The following is an 18536-nucleotide window of genomic DNA, read 5'->3' as shown; positions in this document are numbered from 1 at the left end:
CCCCATCCACTCTCCCTCTCCAACTGTTAGCTTTGTGTAAAAGTGTCAAGCAGTGGGCGGGGAGCAGTGGGCTCGCATCACTTCTTTCAAAGCCACCCACTGTACTTCCGCAAGTACAGTGGGTGGCATTGCAGGAAGTGACAAGCGTTGGTACGCAGTGCTGAAACGTTAAGGGGTTCAGTCATCACTCCCCGCCCACTGCCTGACACTTTTACACAAAGCTAATAGCTGGAGGGGGAAGTCAAACTTAGGGACTCAGGTGAGGGAGGCGAGGGTCCAACCATCTTCCCCGTCGCTGTGCCCGCTGCCCCCCTTCCTGGCTGCTACCCCCTCCAGCTAGGTGCCCCCCCCCCCACTCACAGCCAGGCGGGCGACGCCCACCCCATGTCTGCCGCCCGAGGAACCTGCCTCACCTCGCCTCATGGGCGGCCCGGGGGTGATTATGACCAGAGGATAGGGATGGTCAGTGTGACACTAATTTAAGGCAATGCAAATGTTACATTATTTTTAATCATCTTTTTCTTTTCTTTTTTTCTTTTTGTACTTGAAATTTGTATTGAATTTTTCCAAGCAATGAACATAACCAATACAGGGTTCAAATTAGTTTACATTTTTGCTTCCAAATATATAATTAACCAACAAAGGGCTTGATTCACTAACCGGCGCTAACCTAGTTTGCACGCCTAAAGAGTTTGTGCGTGAAAACTAGGGCGCTAGGTAGTTTGCGCGCATAAAGTTATTAACATAATGTTGCATAATGTTGCATATTGTGCCCCTAAAATGTCACACCAGTGCACCCAAAAAGATCGCACCGTCGGGCGCACCGGTTAACCAAGATAATGCGCAAAGTGTGACGTTTTATGCGCGATGTAGTTTTGCGCGACTATTCGTGCGTACAAAGCTACTTTGCGTGAACTAAGGGGCTTTTCACCGGGGGGCTAACACTTATCGCCCTTTTGTGAATCAAGCCCAAAACGTCATAGACAAATTACAGAAAGCAAATATACAATTTGTGAGTGAGGTTCAATGGTGAACCAGGGCTGTGGGTATCAACAGTCAGCAATTCAAATTGTACTAACAACCAACGTGTAGAACAGATCTCCATAAGAAATAAATGGATAACTCTATACACATTGTTTCCAACTGAATGGTATATTGAGTCTTGTCTAACATACACACATTACAGGGCATCGTGAGACAAAAGGGGAAGAGAGCCCTGGCCAAAAGGCCTTAGTCTAAAGGTTTTAACGAAAACCAGAGACAATGGCGTAACAATAGGGGCCGCAGCTCCTGCATCCTTGGGGGCCCGGGCTCCCCCTGGGGCCCGCTCAGGGCTGCTTTAGGGGGCTGGAGGGGTCACAGCATGAGAGGAAAGCCATGGCCACACATTGGCGGGGAGGGGGGATGGTCCCCCTCCCCCCCTCACCTCAGGCTCTCCCCTCTCCTCCAGCATCAATCAGTGTGTGTGCAGGCAGTGGCAGCGGGCAGGAACACATACCTTCCTGCATTGCACCGCGGATGTTCCTCTCTCTAGTGTCTGACGCTACTTGTAGCTACTTGTACAGCTCGGATGGAAGGAGAAGTAGTTTGGGGTCCGACGATTGACAGAACCCTGAATAATACTTGTGTATGGTACAAACGATAGCATTAGCGATACAGAGGATCCATTCCTAGTGCTGAGCGTCAAAACCACCTAATTTATTTTATTATAGTCCATCAACCGTATTCGGGCATATTCTCCCTTTCACCTTCAAATTGCCATAATTTATCGCCCCCCTGGTCCAGCCAGTCCTTTCCTTGACCACTTCTCAGCATGGCTTCCTCTCTTCCTGTCCACTAACATTCCCTCAGTCATCATAGGGGACTTCAACATCCTCATTGACACTAAACCATCCTGTTCCTCCAAGTTCCTGTCACTTACCACTTCCCATGACCTCACACTTTCCCTCTCCACTGCCACCCATACTGACGGCCACTCTCTCGACCTAATCTTCACTAGTTGCTGTTCCCTATCCAAATTAATCAACTCTTCCCTCCCACTGTCTGATCATAACTTACTCAAATTCAACATCCTTCCATCCAGTCCCTACACATCCCCACGACACACTTCTGTACACAAGTTCCGCAACATTCACAATCTCAACCCTCAAACACTATCAACCTCTCTGCATCCTCTACTTACTCTATCCTCTTTTACTGACCCTGAACTAGCAGCTGATTATAACATCACCTTAACCTCAGCCATTGACTCTGTGGCTCCCTCCTCCACAGTCTACCGACGACAGGCTCTTCGACAACCCTGACTTACTGAGGAGATCAAACTACTGAAACGCCTCTCCCGGATAGCTGAACGGTGCTGGTGTAAAAATAACTTGCCTGAGCATTTTCACAGTTACAAAGAGGCTTTGCACACACTCAGACAGGCCCTCAAAGCAGCCAAACATTCATACTTCTCCTCACTAATCTCCTTACACTCCCACAACCCTAAACTACTCTTTGCTACATTCAACTCCCTCCTCCGGCCCCCACCTCCACCTCCCACTCCCTGCATCTCAGCCGAGGACTTTGTCTCCTTCTTTAGTGATAAAATCACCAACATCCAAAAAAACTTTAACCAGCAGCAGCCTCTTCCCCTACATACACCACACCTTACATCCTCCCTGACAACCTTCTCACCACTACTGCTCCGCCATCCTGGTCTGGTATGCTGGCTCCTCTGCCAGCGACAGACACAAACTGCAGAGGGTCATCAGATCAGCAGAGAGAATCATCAGGAAACCACTCCCCTCTCTTGACCAAATTTTCAACTCTAGACTGCGCTCCAGAGCTAAAAAAATCGCTAATGACCCGTCCCACCCAGGTTTCCGCTTCTTTAGTAGGCTCCCCTTAGGCTGGAGATTCCGATCCATCTACACCAGGACCACAAGGCACAGGAACAGTTTCTTCCCCTCAGCCGTAAACTATCTTAACTATCTGAACTCTTAGAACTCTCCTCATCCAACCACGACAAGTCTGGTAGCACCTAGCCTGACTGCACGGCTGCACACTTCATATATACGTGTTCAATATGTGTCCAATGCTGTAACTGTATCCTTTATATTGTCTGTCTGCTTACATGAATGTATCGTCGGTCCTGCTCGTTCTCACACTAGCCCTGTACTTGCCAAACCCAATTCCGGGCACGGCCCAGTCGTGCTTGGCGAAATAAAAGATTCTGATTCTGATTCTGATTCTGACTAACTGAACTTACTGTCTCCTCTCTCATCTCTAAATCACATCCCACTACATGCCTCCTTGACCCCATGCCTAGTGTTGGGCGAACATCTAGATGTTCGGGTTCGGGCCGAACAGGCCGAACATGGCCGCGATGTTCGGGTGTTCGACCCGAACTCCGAACATAATGGAAGTCAATGGGGACCCGAACTTTTGTGGTTTGTAAAGCCTCCTTACATGCTACATACCCCAAATTTACAGGGTATGTGCACCTTGGGAGTGGGTACAAGAGGGAAAAAAAATTAGCAAAAAGAGCTTATAGTTTTTGAGAAAATCGATTTTAAATTTTCAAGGGGAAAACTGTCTTTTAAATGCGGGAAATGTCTGTTTTCTTTGCACAGGTAACATGTTTTTTGTCGGCATGCAGTCATAAATGTAATACATATAAGAGGTTCCAGGAAAAGGGACCGGTAACGCTAACCCAGCAGCAGCACACGTGATGGAACAGGAGGAGGCGCAGGAGGAGAAGGCCACGCTTTGTGAGACACAACAACCCCGGCCTTGCATGAGGGCAAGAAGCGTGCGGATAGCATGCTTTGTACCGCCATGCAGTCATAAATGTAATAAAGATAAGAGGTTCCATAAACAGGGACCGGCAACGCTAACCCAGCAGCAGCAGCAGCAGCACACGTGATGGAACAGGAGGAGGCGCAGGAGGAGAAGGCCACGCTTTGTGAGACACAACAACCCCGGCCTTGCATGAGGGCAAGAAGCGTGCGGATAGCATGCTTTGTACCGCCATGCAGTCATAAATGTAATAAAGATAAGAGGTTCCATAAACAGGGACCGGCAACGCTAACCCAGCAGCAGCAGCAGACGTGATGGAACAGGAGGAGGCGCAGGAGGAGAAGGCCACGCTTTGTGAGACACAACAACCCAGGCCTTGCATGAGGGCAAGAAGCGTGCGGATAGCATGCTTTGTACCGCCATGCAGTCATAAATGTAATAAAGATAAGAGGTTCCATAAACAGGGACCGGCAACGCTAACCCAGCAGCAGCAGCAGCAGCAGACGTGATGGAACAGGAGGAGGCGCAGGAGGAGAAGGCCACGCTTTGTGAGACACAACAACCCCGGCCTTGCATGAGGGCAAGAAGCGTGCGGATAGCATGCTTTGTACCGCCATGCAGTCATAAATGTAATAAAGATAAGAGGTTCCATAAACAGGGACCGGCAACGCTAACCCAGCAGCAGCAGCAGCAGCACACGTGATGGAACAGGAGGAGGCGCAGGAGGAGAAGGCCACGCTTTGTGAGACACAACAACCCCGGCCTTGCATGAGGGCAAGAAGCGTGCGGATAGCATGCTTTGTACCGCCATGCAGTCATAAATGTAATAAAGATAAGAGGTTCCATAAACAGGGACCGGCAACGCTAACCCAGCAGCAGCAGCAGACGTGATGGAACAGGAGGAGGCGCAGGAGGAGAAGGCCACGCTTTGTGAGACACAACAACCCAGGCCTTGCATGAGGGCAAGAAGCGTGCGGATAGCATGCTTTGTACCGCCATGCAGTCATAAATGTAATAAAGATAAGAGGTTCCATAAACAGGGACCGGCAACGCTAACCCAGCAGCAGCAGCAGCAGCAGACGTGATGGAACAGGAGGAGGCGCAGGAGGAGAAGGCCACGCTTTGTGAGACACGACAACCCAGGCCTTGCATGAGGGCAAGAAGCGTGCGGATAGCATGCTTTGTACCGCCATGCAGTCATAAATGTAATAAAGATAAGTGGTTCAATAAACAGGGACCACGCGGCAACGCTAACCCAGCAGCAGCAGACGTGATGGAACAGGAGCAGGCGCAGGAGGAGAAGGCCACGGTTTTTGAGACACAACAACCCAGGCCTTGCATGAGGACAAAAAGCGTGCGGATATAGCAGCAATGCTTTTTGCCGCCATGCAGTCATAAATGTAATACAGATGAGAGGTTCAATAAACAGGGACCGGAAACGCTACACCATCCCAGATGTTCATTGGTCATGTTACTTGGTTGGGGTCCTGGAGTGTTGCGTAGTCATTTCCAATCCAGGATTGATTCATTTTAATTTGAGTCAGACGGTCTGCATTTTCTGTAGAGAGGCGGATACGCCGATCTGTGACGATGCCTCCGGCAGCACTGAAACAGCGTTCCGACATAACGCTGGCTGCCGGGCAAGCCAGCACCTCTATTGCGTACATTGCCAGTTCGTGCCAGGTGTCTAGCTTTGATACCCAATAGTTGAAGGGTGCAGATGGATTGTTCGACACAGCTACGTCATCTGACATGTAGTCCTTGACCATCTTCTCCAGGCGATCAGTGTTGGAGGTGGATCTGCACGCTTGCTGTTCAGTGGGCTGCTGCTGCATGGGTGTCAGAAAATTTTCCCACTCCAAGGACACTGCCGATACCATTCCCTTTTGGGTACTAGCTGCGGCTTGCGTTGTTTGCTGCCCTCCTGGTCGTCCTGGGTTTGCGGAAGTCAGTCTGTCTGCGTACAACTGGCTAGAGGAGGGGGAGGATGTCAATCTCCTCTCTAAAGTCTCCACAAGGGCCTGCTGGTATTCTTCCATTTTGACCTGTCTGGCTCTTTCTTCAAGCAGTTTTGGAACATTGTGTTTGTTCCGTGGATCCAGAAGGGTATAAACCCAGTAATTGGTGTTGTCCAGAATGCGCACAATGTGTGGGTCACGTTCAATGCAGTCTAGCATGAATTGAGCCATGTGTGCCAGAGTCCTACCAGAATCCTCATCATCCTCTTGTGAGCGTTGTGATAGTTGTTGTGATGCATCATAGTCGTCACCTTCCTCCTGGTCTGCTTCTGCTGACCATTCGCGTTGAATTGTGGAAGTCCAACGTGCACCGCTCTGGCCCTCGTCAGTGGTGGCATGAAATTCCTGCTCCAACTCTAGCTGTTCCTCCTCCTCTTCTTCGTCATAGCTGCTGGGGCCAGCGTTCCCTGAGGCGGATGGCCTGATGTTGGTACCATCACGCTGATCGTTTTCTCCTTCAGATTCCCCCAGTTGCATCATGACAGCTGTTTCCTTGATTTTTAACATCGACCTCTTCAGTAAACACAGCAGTGGTATGGTAATGCTGACTGAAGAGTTGTCACTGCTCACAAGCAACGTGGATTGCTCAAAATTTTGGAGGACTTGGCAGAGGTCCAACATGTTGGCCCAATCGGATCCACAGAAGCTTGGCAGCTGGCCTGATGCGCCTCGGTACTGCGCCGTCATGTACTGGACCACTGCACTCTTCTGCTCGCAAAAGCGGGCTAGCATGTGCAGCGTAGAATTCCAGCGCGTAGGGACATCACACAGCAAGCGATGGTGGGGGAGATTGAAGCGCTCCTGCATCTTGGCGAGTGCCCCCGAAGCAGTACTAGAATTTCTACAATGTTTGGCCACTCGACGCACCTTCAACAGAAGATCGTCCACGCCTGGGTATGTCCTCAGGAACCGCTGAACTACTAGGTTCATCACGTGCGCCAGGCAAGGGATGTGTGTCAGCTTAGCCAACCTTAAAGCGCGAATGAGATTACTCCCGTTATCACACACAACCATGCCCGGTTTCAGGTCCAGCGGTGCCAGCCACAAATCCGTCTGTTCCTTTATTCCCCTCCAAATTTCCTCCCCTGTGTGCTGCTTATCCCCAAGGCAGATTAGCTTCAGCAACGCTTGCTGACGCATGCCAACAGCTGTGCTGCACTGCTTCCACGATCCTACTGCTGCTGGGTTAGCGTTTCCGGATGAGGTACAGCTTTGAGATGCGTTGGAGGAGAAGGAGTCAGAGAGGTAGGTGCTGCTGTTGTTATCCAGTGGGAGGGATGGCGGTGCAGCTGTTTGTGGCGTGGGCAACACCCGTGCCGTAGCAGGTGAGGAATCGCTGCCAGGCTCCACAAGGTTCACCCAGTGCGCGGTAAGGGAGATGTATCGACCCTGGCCGAACGCACTCGTCCAGGTGTCAGTGGTGAGGTGAACCTTGCAGGCAACGGCATTCTTCAAGCTTCGGGTTATTTTGCTGACCACGTGCTCATGCAACTCAGGCACTGCAGAGCGCGCAAAGTGGTAGCGGCTGGGAACCACGTAACGTGGGATGGCCACTGACATCATGCCCTTGAAGCTGTTTGTCTCCACCACTCGATATGGCAGCATTTCGCAGGCCAGAAGCTTGGCTATGCTGGCTGTTACTGCCACGGCCCGGGGGTCATTTGCTGGCAATTTCCTCTTGCGCTCAAACATCTCCGACACAGACAACTGAACCGTAGCGCTGCACATGGAAGGGCTGTTGGTTGTTGTGTTTGATGAACACTGGGAGACCTCAAGAGCACTACTCCGGAAAGTGACAGTGTCAGCGTCGTCTGATGTTTGTGAATGTTGTGAACCACGCAATGGCTGGGCTACTGCTGCTGCTGAGGCGGGTCTGGTGGTGAGTCTGGTGAACCCAAGGGAGGCAGTGTTGTTTCTGGTACCCTGTCCTGCCGCGTTTGCCCACAGAGTGGGATGTTTGGATAGCATGTGACGGCTCATGCTGGTGGTGGAGAGGTTGTTAATACTTTTCCCCCTGCTCAGGCGGGTCTTGCACACCTTGCAAATCGCCATGGTAACATCCTCAGTGCAGTCTTCAAAGAAAGCCCAGACTTTGGAGCACCTGCCTCCTTGCTGGCGATTTCTGTTTGCTCCCTTTTTTGCCTCTCACTTGAACTTCCACGCTTGTGGTGCCTGAAATTGCGCGCCGCCTACCTTGTGGCACAAGGCGAACTCGTGCAGCAGTGGGTTCTTCAACAGACTCATCTGTGCTGCTGCTACGACGGCGATGTTCTCGTTCACAAACAAAATCTGGGTCTCTGTCCACATTGTCCATACCCTCCTCTTCCATCTCCTCAAACTCGTCATATGTCATTGTGGGCCGCCGCCGTGGAGTAGAGCTCCCCACAACAACCTCTGCGCAGCACACTCCAACGTCGTCTTCCAGATCTTGTCGGCCGACCTCCTGCAATTGCAACCCCTCCTGCCCAAATTGCTCTGGGATTTGGGTTTCCGAGTCCTCCTCGGACTCGCCTTGTATTTCAGTGCGCGGTGCATTTCCCACAGTTAACGGTTGTGAATCCAGGCACAACATTTCTGGCTGTTCCTCCATTGACCTTTGAAAGGTGGAAGTTTGTTGGGCTGGGAATAGCTCCTGCGAATACCCCATTGTGTCCTGAGGTAATTCATCGGACTGGTTATCTGGCAGTTGTGTGCGTGGTGTCGCTGCCGGTTGTGTCAGCTTTGTGCCCACTGGGTCCTTGTAACTGGCTGAGGACTCGGACCTCGTGCGTGATGTGCTGGTGCTGCTTAACCCACTGCTGGACGCTTGAGAGGTCATCCAAGTAATTATCTGGTCCTGTTCTTTTGGATTTGTGAGGGTTGTTGTCCTGGACAACATGGGCGGTATTGAGTGGGTTTTCTTGGGTGCTCCCCTGTGGCCTGTACGTGAACCGTCAGGGGAAACACCTCTTCCCTTGCCCCACCCTCTTTCACCGGATTTCTTCCTCATTTCACTTATCCTTACAGTACACGCTGACTGGCAGCAGTACAGTGGCAGTACAGAAATGCTATACAGTACCACTATTCCCAGCAGCGACACAGAGCACAATGCTATACAGTGACGGGTGAGCGGTGTACCACTATTCCCAGCAGCGACACAGAGCACAATGCTATACAGTGGCGGGTGAGCGGTGTACTACTATTCCCAGCAGACACAGAACAGTAAACAGAATGCTATATAGTGTGGCTGAGCGAGCGGTGTACCACTATTCCCAGCAGACACAGAACAGTAAACAGAATGCTATATAGTGTGGCTGAGCGAGCGGTGTACCACTATTCCCAGCAGACACAGAACAGTAAACAGAATGCTATATAGTGTGGCTGAGCGAGCGGTCTACCACTATTCCCAGCAGACACAGAACAGTAAACAGAATGCTATATAGTGTGGCTGAGCGAGCGGTGTACCACTATTCCCAGCAGACACAGAACAGTAAACAGAATGCTATATAGTGTGGCTGAGCGAGCGGTGTACCACTATTCCCAGCAGACACAGAACAGTGAACAAAATGCTATATAATGTGGCTGAGCGAGGTACACAGAGTGGCAGTAAACAGAATGCTATATAGTGTGGCTGAACGAGCGGTGTACCACTATTCCCAGCAGACACAGAACAGTAAACAGAATGCTATATAGTGTGGCTGAGCGAGCGGTGTACCACTATTCCCAGCAGACACAGAACAGTAAACAGAATGCTATATAGTGTGGCTGAGCGAGCGGTGTACCACTATTCCCAACAGACACAGAACAGTAAACAGAATGCTATATAGTGTGGCTGAGCGAGCGGTGTACCACTATTCCCAGCAGACACAGAACAGTGAACAGAATGCTATATAATGTGGCTGAGCGAGGTACACAGAGTGGCAGTAAACAGAATGCTATATAGTGTGGCTGAGCGAGCGGTGTACTACTATTCCCAGCAGACACAGAACAGTAAACAGAATGCTATATAGTGTGGCTGAGCGAGCGGTGTACCACTATTCCCAGCAGACACAGAACAGTAAACAGAATGCTATATAGTGTGGCTGAGCGAGCGGTGTACCACTATTCCCAGCAGACACAGAACAGTAAACAGAATGCTATACAGTGTGGCTGAGCGAGCGGTGTACCACTATTCCCAGCAGACACAGAACAGTAAACAGAATGCTATATAGTGTGGCTGAGCGAGCGGTGTACCACTATTCCCAGCAGACACAGAACAGTAAACAGAATGCTATATAGTGTGGCTGAGCGAGTGAGCGATGTACACAGAGTGGCAGTAAACAGAATGCTATATAGTGTGGCTGAGCGAGCGGTGTACTACTGTTCCCAGCAGCGACACACAATGACTGGGGGGACCCTGGCTAGCCTGGCTGGAGAGAGAACTACCCTGCCTGCCTACCCAAAGCTAAACCCACAGTCAAATGGCGGAGATATGACGTGGTTCGGGTATTTATTTACCCGAACCACGTGACAGTTTGGCCAATCAGAGCGCGTTCGGGTCCGAACCACGTGACCCGTTCGGCCAATCACAGCGCTAACCAGACGTTCGGGGAACGTTCGGCCATGCGCTCTTAGTTCGGCCATGTGGCCGAACGGTTTGGCCGAGCACCGTCAGGTGTTCGGCCGAACTCGAACATCACCCGAACAGGGTGATGTTCTGCAGAACCCGAACAGTGGCGAACACTGTTCGCCCAACACTACCCATGCCCTCTCACCTCATTACTCACTTATCCTATACCATCTCACCTGCCTTAACCTCCCTCTTCAACCTTTCTCTCAACAGAGGCATTGCCCCATCTTCCTTCGAATAAGCCCTTATTACGCCTATACTCCAAAAACCTTCTCTTGACCCCTTTTCCCTGCCCAACTACAGACCTATTTCTTTCCTCCCCTTCTCTTCAAAACTACTTGAGTGCCACGTCTACACTGACTTAGTCCATCAACTCACTGTTAATTCTCTGTTTGATGACCTACAATCTGGATTCCGCCCCAGCCCCTCAACCAAAACTGCCCTACTTAACGTAACCAACGACCTGGCGACTGCTAAATGTAAAGGCCTCCACTCTTTCCTTATCCTCCTAGACCTCTCTTCCACTTTTGACACAGTGGACTAGCCCCTACTTCTCCAAATCCTCTCATCCATGGGCATCCAGGGTCTTGCTCTCTCCTGGCTTTCCTTCTACCTCTCAGATAGGACCTTCATAGTTGCCTACTCCAGCACCACCTCCTCTCCACGTCCACTCACTGTTGTTGAAGTTCCCCAAGGCTCAGTCCTCCGACCTCTCCTTTTCTCTATCTACACATATGGTCTTGTTAACTCATCAGCTCCTTTGGTTTCCAATATCACCTACACGTTGATGATACCCAGATCTACATTTCAGCACCTGACTTGGACACCTTAACAGCTCGTGTCCCGGACTGTCTTAATGCAATCGCCTCTTTCATGTTCTCCCGTCTTCTGAAACTCAATATGGACAAGACTGAAATAGTAGTCTTCCCACCTCACAACTCAATGCCCCTGCCAAACATCACTATTTCTGTTGATGGCACCTCCATATCACCTGTCCCCCAGGCTCACTGTCTAGGTGTAATTTTGGACTCAAGTCTCTCATTTAAACCACACATTGACAAACTATTCTCCTCTTGTCGCTTTCACCTATAAAACATCTCCTGCATCTGCCCTTTTCTAACTGCCATACCTCTGGTGCATGCCCTGATTATTTCCCGACTAGACTATTGCAACTCTCTGCTCTGCTGCCTCCCTGCCAACCGTTTAGCCCAGCTACAGTCTATCATGAACTCTATGTTCAAGTAATGTCAGTAGGCGTTTCAACAGATGTTAATGTCAAGAAGCCTTAAATAACAGTATGCAGATCATAGAAGGTTCCCCCATCAGGTGGGGACTCACCAGATATGAAGACCATCAGGGCCAAGTCTCGCATCTGGGGTATAGGCCACCCCACAGCCTCTCCGGCAGGTCTCCTCCCGCTCTGAAAGATCTCAAAAACGTGTGGTGCTGTTAATACAACAGACAAAGGCTTCTCATCGCGTAAAAGTCTCTTTCCATTTATTAAAAATATGCAGTAATAAGAATGATAAAAGTGAACCAGCATGAGTCACTTATAATATACTGTTATTTAAGGCTTCTTGACATTAACATGTGTTGTAGCGCCTACTGACATTACTTGATGATATACTTTCTGATGCTACACACATTACGCAGGAGCGCTCCACATATCAGGAAGCAATAGGACTTTCTATGTGTTCAATGTTAATGGACTGTTATTCATATATTAGCTAATAAGGTTTTTTAGTTAATGGACATTATACTTGCTAACAGCAAACGTTGAATGTGAATTTACTGAGCACAGCATTTTGGTGTACTTTTTATTGATTTCTATCATGAACTCTGCTGCACGACTCATCCACCTCTCCTCCCTCTTATCCAGCCCAATCCCCCTCTGTCAGTCCCTTCACTGGCTGCCAGTTACACAAAGGATACCATTTAAAATCCTTACTCTCGCCTACAAAGCTCTCCACAGCATAGCTCCTTCCTATCTTAACCTCCTTGCCGGTCTAAAAAATCCGGCAAGGAGGCAGCGCCGCACATTTTTTTAATTTTTTTTTTTTTTAAATCATGTAGCGAGCCAAGGGCTCGCTACATGATAGCCGCTAAGCGGCGGCATCCCCCCACCCACTCCGATCGCCTTCGGCGATCAGAGTATGCAGGGAATCCCGTTGAGAACGGGATTTCCTGCAGGGCTTCCCCGGTCGCCATGGCGACGGGGCGGGATGACGTCACCGACGTCACGGACGTCGGGACGTCATAGGGAATCCCGATCCGCCCCTCAACGCTGCCTGGCACTGATTGGCCAGGCAGCGCAGGGCTCTGGGGCGGGGGGGAGCGACTCGGCGCGGCGGATTGCGGCGGATCGGCGGCGATCGGAAGTTACAAGCAGCTAGCAAAGTGCTAGCTGCTTGTAACAAAAAAAAAATTATGCAAATCGGCCCAGTGGGGCCTGAGATATCCTCCTGCGCAGGTTACCCCGAGCTGAGCTCGGGATAACCGGCAAGGAGGTTAATCAACTTATTTCCGGATACCATCCTACATGCAATCTCCGCTCTGCTAACAATATCCTTCTGTCTTCTTCCCTGATCACCTCTTCCCACTCCCGCTTGCAAGATTTCTCTCAATCCTCTCCCCTCCTCTGGAACACTCTCTCTCAACACATCTGCCACTCACCCACACTTACTATTGCTAGGCGCAATCTGAAAACTCACATCTTCAGGCAAGCATACTCTCCTACCTAAGACCCTGCCCACTAACCACCATTTCTACCACTCCACACACAGCTTCCCTTTACCTGCTGTCCTATACCTTAAATGTTCAGACTGCAAGGCCTTTTGGCCAGGGCTCTTTTCCCCGCACAATGCTGTGTAATGGGTGTACATACCTCCCACTTTTTGTAAAAGCGTAGTTAATGTGTTCACTGTATTAGCTGTTATACCCTCTTGTCTTGTATCAATTTTTGTATTTTATACTCTGTATTGTTATACCTTGTATGCTATTTATTGTACAGTGCCACGGAAGATGCGGGCACTAAATAAACCAATAATAATAATAATATAGCAATGACCCAAATTCTCACAACAACCCTAGTCACAATACAGGAGCTATGACTCACATAGTGTCCCCAGACGGTCTACTGGTCTCACATTTTCCACAGTTTTCCCTGGGAGTCTTGTGGCCCCCGTAGTATTCCCAAATGGCCTACTCCCATCAGATTTCCTTGTAGTCTAGTCTACTGGTCTCCCAAACATTATTCCCTGGTGGTCTTGTAGTCTTGTGGTATCCAATCCCTCACAGTATTCCCTGGTGGTCTTGTGGTATCCAATCCCCCACAGTATTCCCTGGTGGTCTTGTAGTCTTGTGGTATCCAATCCCTCACAGTATTCCTTGGTGGTCTTGTAGTCTTGTGGTATCCAATCCCTCACAGTATTCCTTGGTGGTCCTGTAGTCTTGTAGTATCCAATCCCTCACAATATTCCCTGGTGGTCGTGTGGTATCCAATCCCTCACAGTATTCCCTGGTGGTCTAGTAGTCTTGTGGTATCCAATCCCTCACAATATTCCCTGGTGGTCCTGTAGTCTTGTGGTATCCAATCCCTCACAGTATTCCTTGGTGGTCCTGTAGTCTTGTGGTATCCAATCCCTCACAGTATTCCCTGGTGGTCTTGTAGTCTTGTAGTATCCAATCCCTCACAGTATTCCCTGGTGGTCTTGTGGTATCCAATCCCTCACAGTATCCCCTGGTGGTCTTGTGGTATCCAATCCATCACAGTATTCCCTGGTGGTCTTGTAGTCTTGTAGTATCCAACCCCTCACAGTATCCCCTGGTGGTCTTGTGGTATCCAATCTCTCACAGTATTCCCTGGTGGTCTTGTGGTATCCAATCTCTCACAGTATTCCCTGGTGGTCTTGTAGTCTTGTGGTATCCAATCCCTCACAATATTCCCTGGTGGTCTTGTGGTATCCAATCCCTCACAATATTCCCTGGTGGTCTTGGGGTATCCAATCCCTCACAGTATCCCCTGGTGGTCTAGTAGTCTTGTGGTATCCAATCCCTCACAATATTCCCTGGTGGTCTTGGGGTATCCAATCCCTCACAGTATTCCCTGGTGGTCTTGTAGTCTTGTGGTATCCAATCCCTCACAGTATTCCCTGGTAGTCTTGTAGTCTTGTGGTATCCAATCCCTCACAGTATTCCTTGGTGGTCCTGTAGTCTTGTAGTATCCAATCCCTCACAATATTCCCTGGTGGTCTTGTAGTCTTGTGGTATCCAATCCCTCACAATATTCCCTGGTGGTCTTGTGGTATCCAATCCCTCACAATATTCCCTGGTGGTCTTGGGGTATCCAATCCCTCACAGTATCCCCTGGTGGTCTAGTAGTCTTGTGGTATCCAATCCCTCACAATATTCCCTGGTGGTCTTGGGGTATCCAATCCCTCACAGTATTCCCTGGTGGTCTTGTAGTCTTGTGGTATCCAATCCCTCACAGTATCCCCTGGTGGTCTTGTAGTCTTGTGGTATCCAATCCCTCACAATATTCCCTGGTGGTCTTGTGGTATCCAATCCCTCACAGTATTCCCTGGTGGTCTTGTGGTATCCAATCCCTCACAGTATCCCCTGGTGGTCATGTAGTCTTTAGGTATCCAATCCCTCACAGTATTCCCTGGTGGTCTTGTAGTCTTGTGGTATCCAACCCCTCACAATATTCCCTGGTGGTCTTGTAGTCTTGTGGTATCCAATCCCTCGCAGTATTCCCAACTGGTATTGTAGTCTTGTGGTATCCAATCCCTCACAGTATTCCCTGGTGGTCTTGTAGTCTTGTGGTATCCAATCCCTCACAGTATTCCCAACTGGTCTTGTAGTCTTGTGGTATCCAATCCCTCACAGTATTCCCTGGTGGTCTTGTAGTCTTGTGGTATCCAATCCCTCACAGTATTCCCTGGTGATCTTGTGGTATCCAACCCCTCACAGTATTCCCTGGTGGTCTTTTAGTCTTGTGGTATCCAATCCCTCACAGTATTCCCTGGTGGTCTTGTAGTCTTGTGGTATCCAATCCCTAGTTAAACATTAATTGAGGAGCGCAAGAAGCTATAGAGGTATCTGGTACCCTTATCAAGGGAGCCGCTTTCCATATGATAAGACATAAAGACAGAAAAGACTATGGAGAGTGTCTACTAGCAAATATTACAAACGTTTATTGAATCAAAATGCAGTCACATAAAACTCCCTTATCCCCCCCTAAAATACAATCCCTCACAGTATTCCCAACTGGTCTTGTAGTCTTGTGGTATCCAATCCCTCACAGTACTCCCTGGTGGTCTTGTGGTATCCAATCCCTCACGGTATTCCCTGGTGGTCTTTTAGTCTTGTGGTATCCAATCCCTCACAGTATTCCCTGGTGATTTGTAGTATCCAATCCCTCACATTATTTCCTGGTGGTCTTGTAGTCTTGTGGTATCCAATCCCTCACAGTATTCCTTGGTGGTCTTGTAGTCTTGTGGTATCAAATCCCTCACAGTATTCCCTGGTGGTCGTGTGGTATCCAATCCCTCACAGTATTCCCTGGTGGTCTTATAGTCTTGTGGTATCCAATCCCTCACAGTATTCTCTGGTGGTCTTGTGGTATCCAATCCCTCACAGTATTCTCTGGTGGTCTTGTAGTCTTGTGGTATCCAATCCCTCACAGTATTCCCTGGTGGTCTTGTGGTACCCAATCCCTCACAGTATTCTCTTGTGGTCTTGTGGTATCCAATCCCTCACAGTATTCTCTCGTTGTCTTGTAGTCTTGTGGTGTCCAATCCCTCACAGTATTCCCTGGTGGTCTTCTAGTCTTGGGGTATCCAATCCCTCACAGTATTCCCTGGTGGTATTGTGGTATCCAATCCCTCACAGTATTCCCTGGTGGTCTTGAAGTCCTGTGGTATCCAATCCCTCACAGTATTCCTTGGTGGTCTTGTAGTCCTGTGGTATCCAATCCCTCACAGTATTCCCAACTGGTCTTGTAGTCTTGTGGTATCCAATCCCTCACAGTACTCCCTGGTGGTCTTGTAGTCTTGTGGTATCCAATCCCTCACAGTATTCCCTGGTGATTTGTGGTATCCAATCCCTCACAGTATTCCCTGGTGGTTTTGTGGTATCCAATCCCTCACAGTATTCCCTGGTGGTCTTCTAGTCTTGTGGTATCCAATCCCTCACAGTATTCCCTGGTGGTCTTGTAGTCTTGTGGTATTCAATCTCTCACAGTATTCCCTGGTGGTCTTGTAGTCTTGTGGTATCCAATCCCTCACAGTATTCCCCGGTGGTCTTGTGGTATCCAATCCCTCACAGTATCCCCTGGTGGTCTAGTAGTCTTGTGGTATCCAATCCCTCACAATATTCCCTGGTGGTCTTGTGGTATTTAATCCCTCACAGTATTCCCTGGTGGTCTTGTAGTCTTGTGGTATCCAATCCCTCACAGTATTCCCTGGTGGTCTTGTAGTCTTGTGGTATCCAATCCCTCACAGTATTCCTTGGTGGTCCTGTAGTCTTGTAGTATCCAATCCCTCACAATATTCCCTGGTGGTCTTGTAGTATCCAATCCCTCACAGTATCCCCTGGTGGTCTAGTAGTCTTGTGGTATCCAATCCCTCACAATATTCCCTGGTGGTCCTGTGGTATCCAATCCCTCACAGTATTCCCTGGTGGTCTTGTGGTATTCAATCCCTCACAGTATTCCCTGGTGGTCTTGTAGTCTTGTGGTATCCAATCCCTCACAGTATTCCCTGGTGGTCTTGAAGTCTTGTGGTATCCAATCCCTCACAGTATTCCTTTTGGTCCTGTAGTCTTGTAGTATCCAATCCCTCACAATATTCCCTGGTGGTCTTGTGGTATCCAATCCCTCACAGTATTCCATGGTGGTCTTGTAGTCTTGTGGTATCCAATCCCTTACAGTATTCCCAACTGGTCTTGTAGTCTTGTGGTATCCAATCCCTCACAATATTCCCTGGTGGTCTTGTGGTATCCAATCCCTCGCAGTATTCCCAACTGGTCTTTTAGTCTTGTGGTATCCAATCCCTCACAGTATTCCCTGGTGGTCTTGTAGTCTTGTGGTATCCAATCCCTCACAGTATTCCCAACTGGTCTTGTAGTCTTGTGGTATCCAATCCCTCACAGTATTCCCTGGTGGTCTTGTAGTCTTGTGGTATCCAATCCCTAGTTAAACATTAATTGAGGAGCGCAAGAAGCTATAGAGGTATCTGGTACCCTTATCAAGGGAGCCGCTTTCCATATGATAAGACATAAAGACAGAAAAGACTACGGAGAGTGTCTACTAGCAAATATCACAAAAGTTTATTGAATCAAAATGCAGTCACATAAAACTCCCTTATCCCCTCCTAAAATACAATCCCTCACAGTATTCCCAACTGGTCTTGTAGTCTTGTGGTATCCGATCCCTCACAGTATTCCCTGGTGGTCTTGTGGTATCCAATCCCTCACAGTATTCCCTGGTGGTCTTTTAGTCTTGTGGTATCCAATCCCTCACAGTATTCCCTGGTGATTTGTGGTATCCAATCCCTCACATTATTTCCTGGTGGTCTTCTAGTCTTGTGGTATCCAATCCCTCTCAGTGTTCCTTGGTGGTCTTGTAGTCTTGTGGTATCCAATCCCTCACAGTATTCCCTGGTGGTCTTGTGGTATCCAATACCTCACAGTATTCTCTGGTGGTCTTGTAGTCTTGTGGTATCCAATCCCTCAAAGTATTCCCTGGTGGTCTTGTAGTCTTGTGGTATCCAATCCCTCACAGTATTTTCTGGTGGTCTTGTGGTATCCAATCCCTCACAGTATTCTCTGGTGGTCTTGTAGTCTTGTGGTATCCAATCCCTCACAGTATTGCCAGGTGGTCTTGTGGTATCCAATCCCTCACAGTATTCTCTCGTGGTCTTGTGGTATCCAATCCCTCACAGTATTCCCTGGTGGTCTTCTAGTCTTGGGGTATCCAATCCCTCACAGTATTCCCTAGTGGTCTTGTGGTATCCAATCCCTCAAAGTATTCCCTGGTGGTCTTGTAGTTTTGTGGTATCCAATCCCTCACAGTATTCCTTGGTGGTCTTGTAGTCCTGTGGTATCCAATCCCTCACAGTATTCCCAGCTGGTCTTGTAGTCTTGTGGTA

At 49.1% G+C, this 18536-nt stretch overlaps 1 protein-coding gene across 2 annotated transcripts in view; it reads left to right on the top strand.

Annotated features, from left to right (window-relative positions):
- LOC137571118 (uncharacterized) overlaps window positions 1-18536 on the top strand; it is a 209164-nt gene that overhangs the window by 187645 nt on the left and 2983 nt on the right. The window lies entirely within an intron of this gene.

This window comes from Hyperolius riggenbachi, chromosome 4, assembly GCF_040937935.1.
Source record: "Hyperolius riggenbachi isolate aHypRig1 chromosome 4, aHypRig1.pri, whole genome shotgun sequence".
NCBI lineage: Eukaryota > Metazoa > Chordata > Amphibia > Anura > Hyperoliidae > Hyperolius > Hyperolius riggenbachi.
This window is presented reverse-complemented; position numbering and strand designations above follow the sequence as displayed.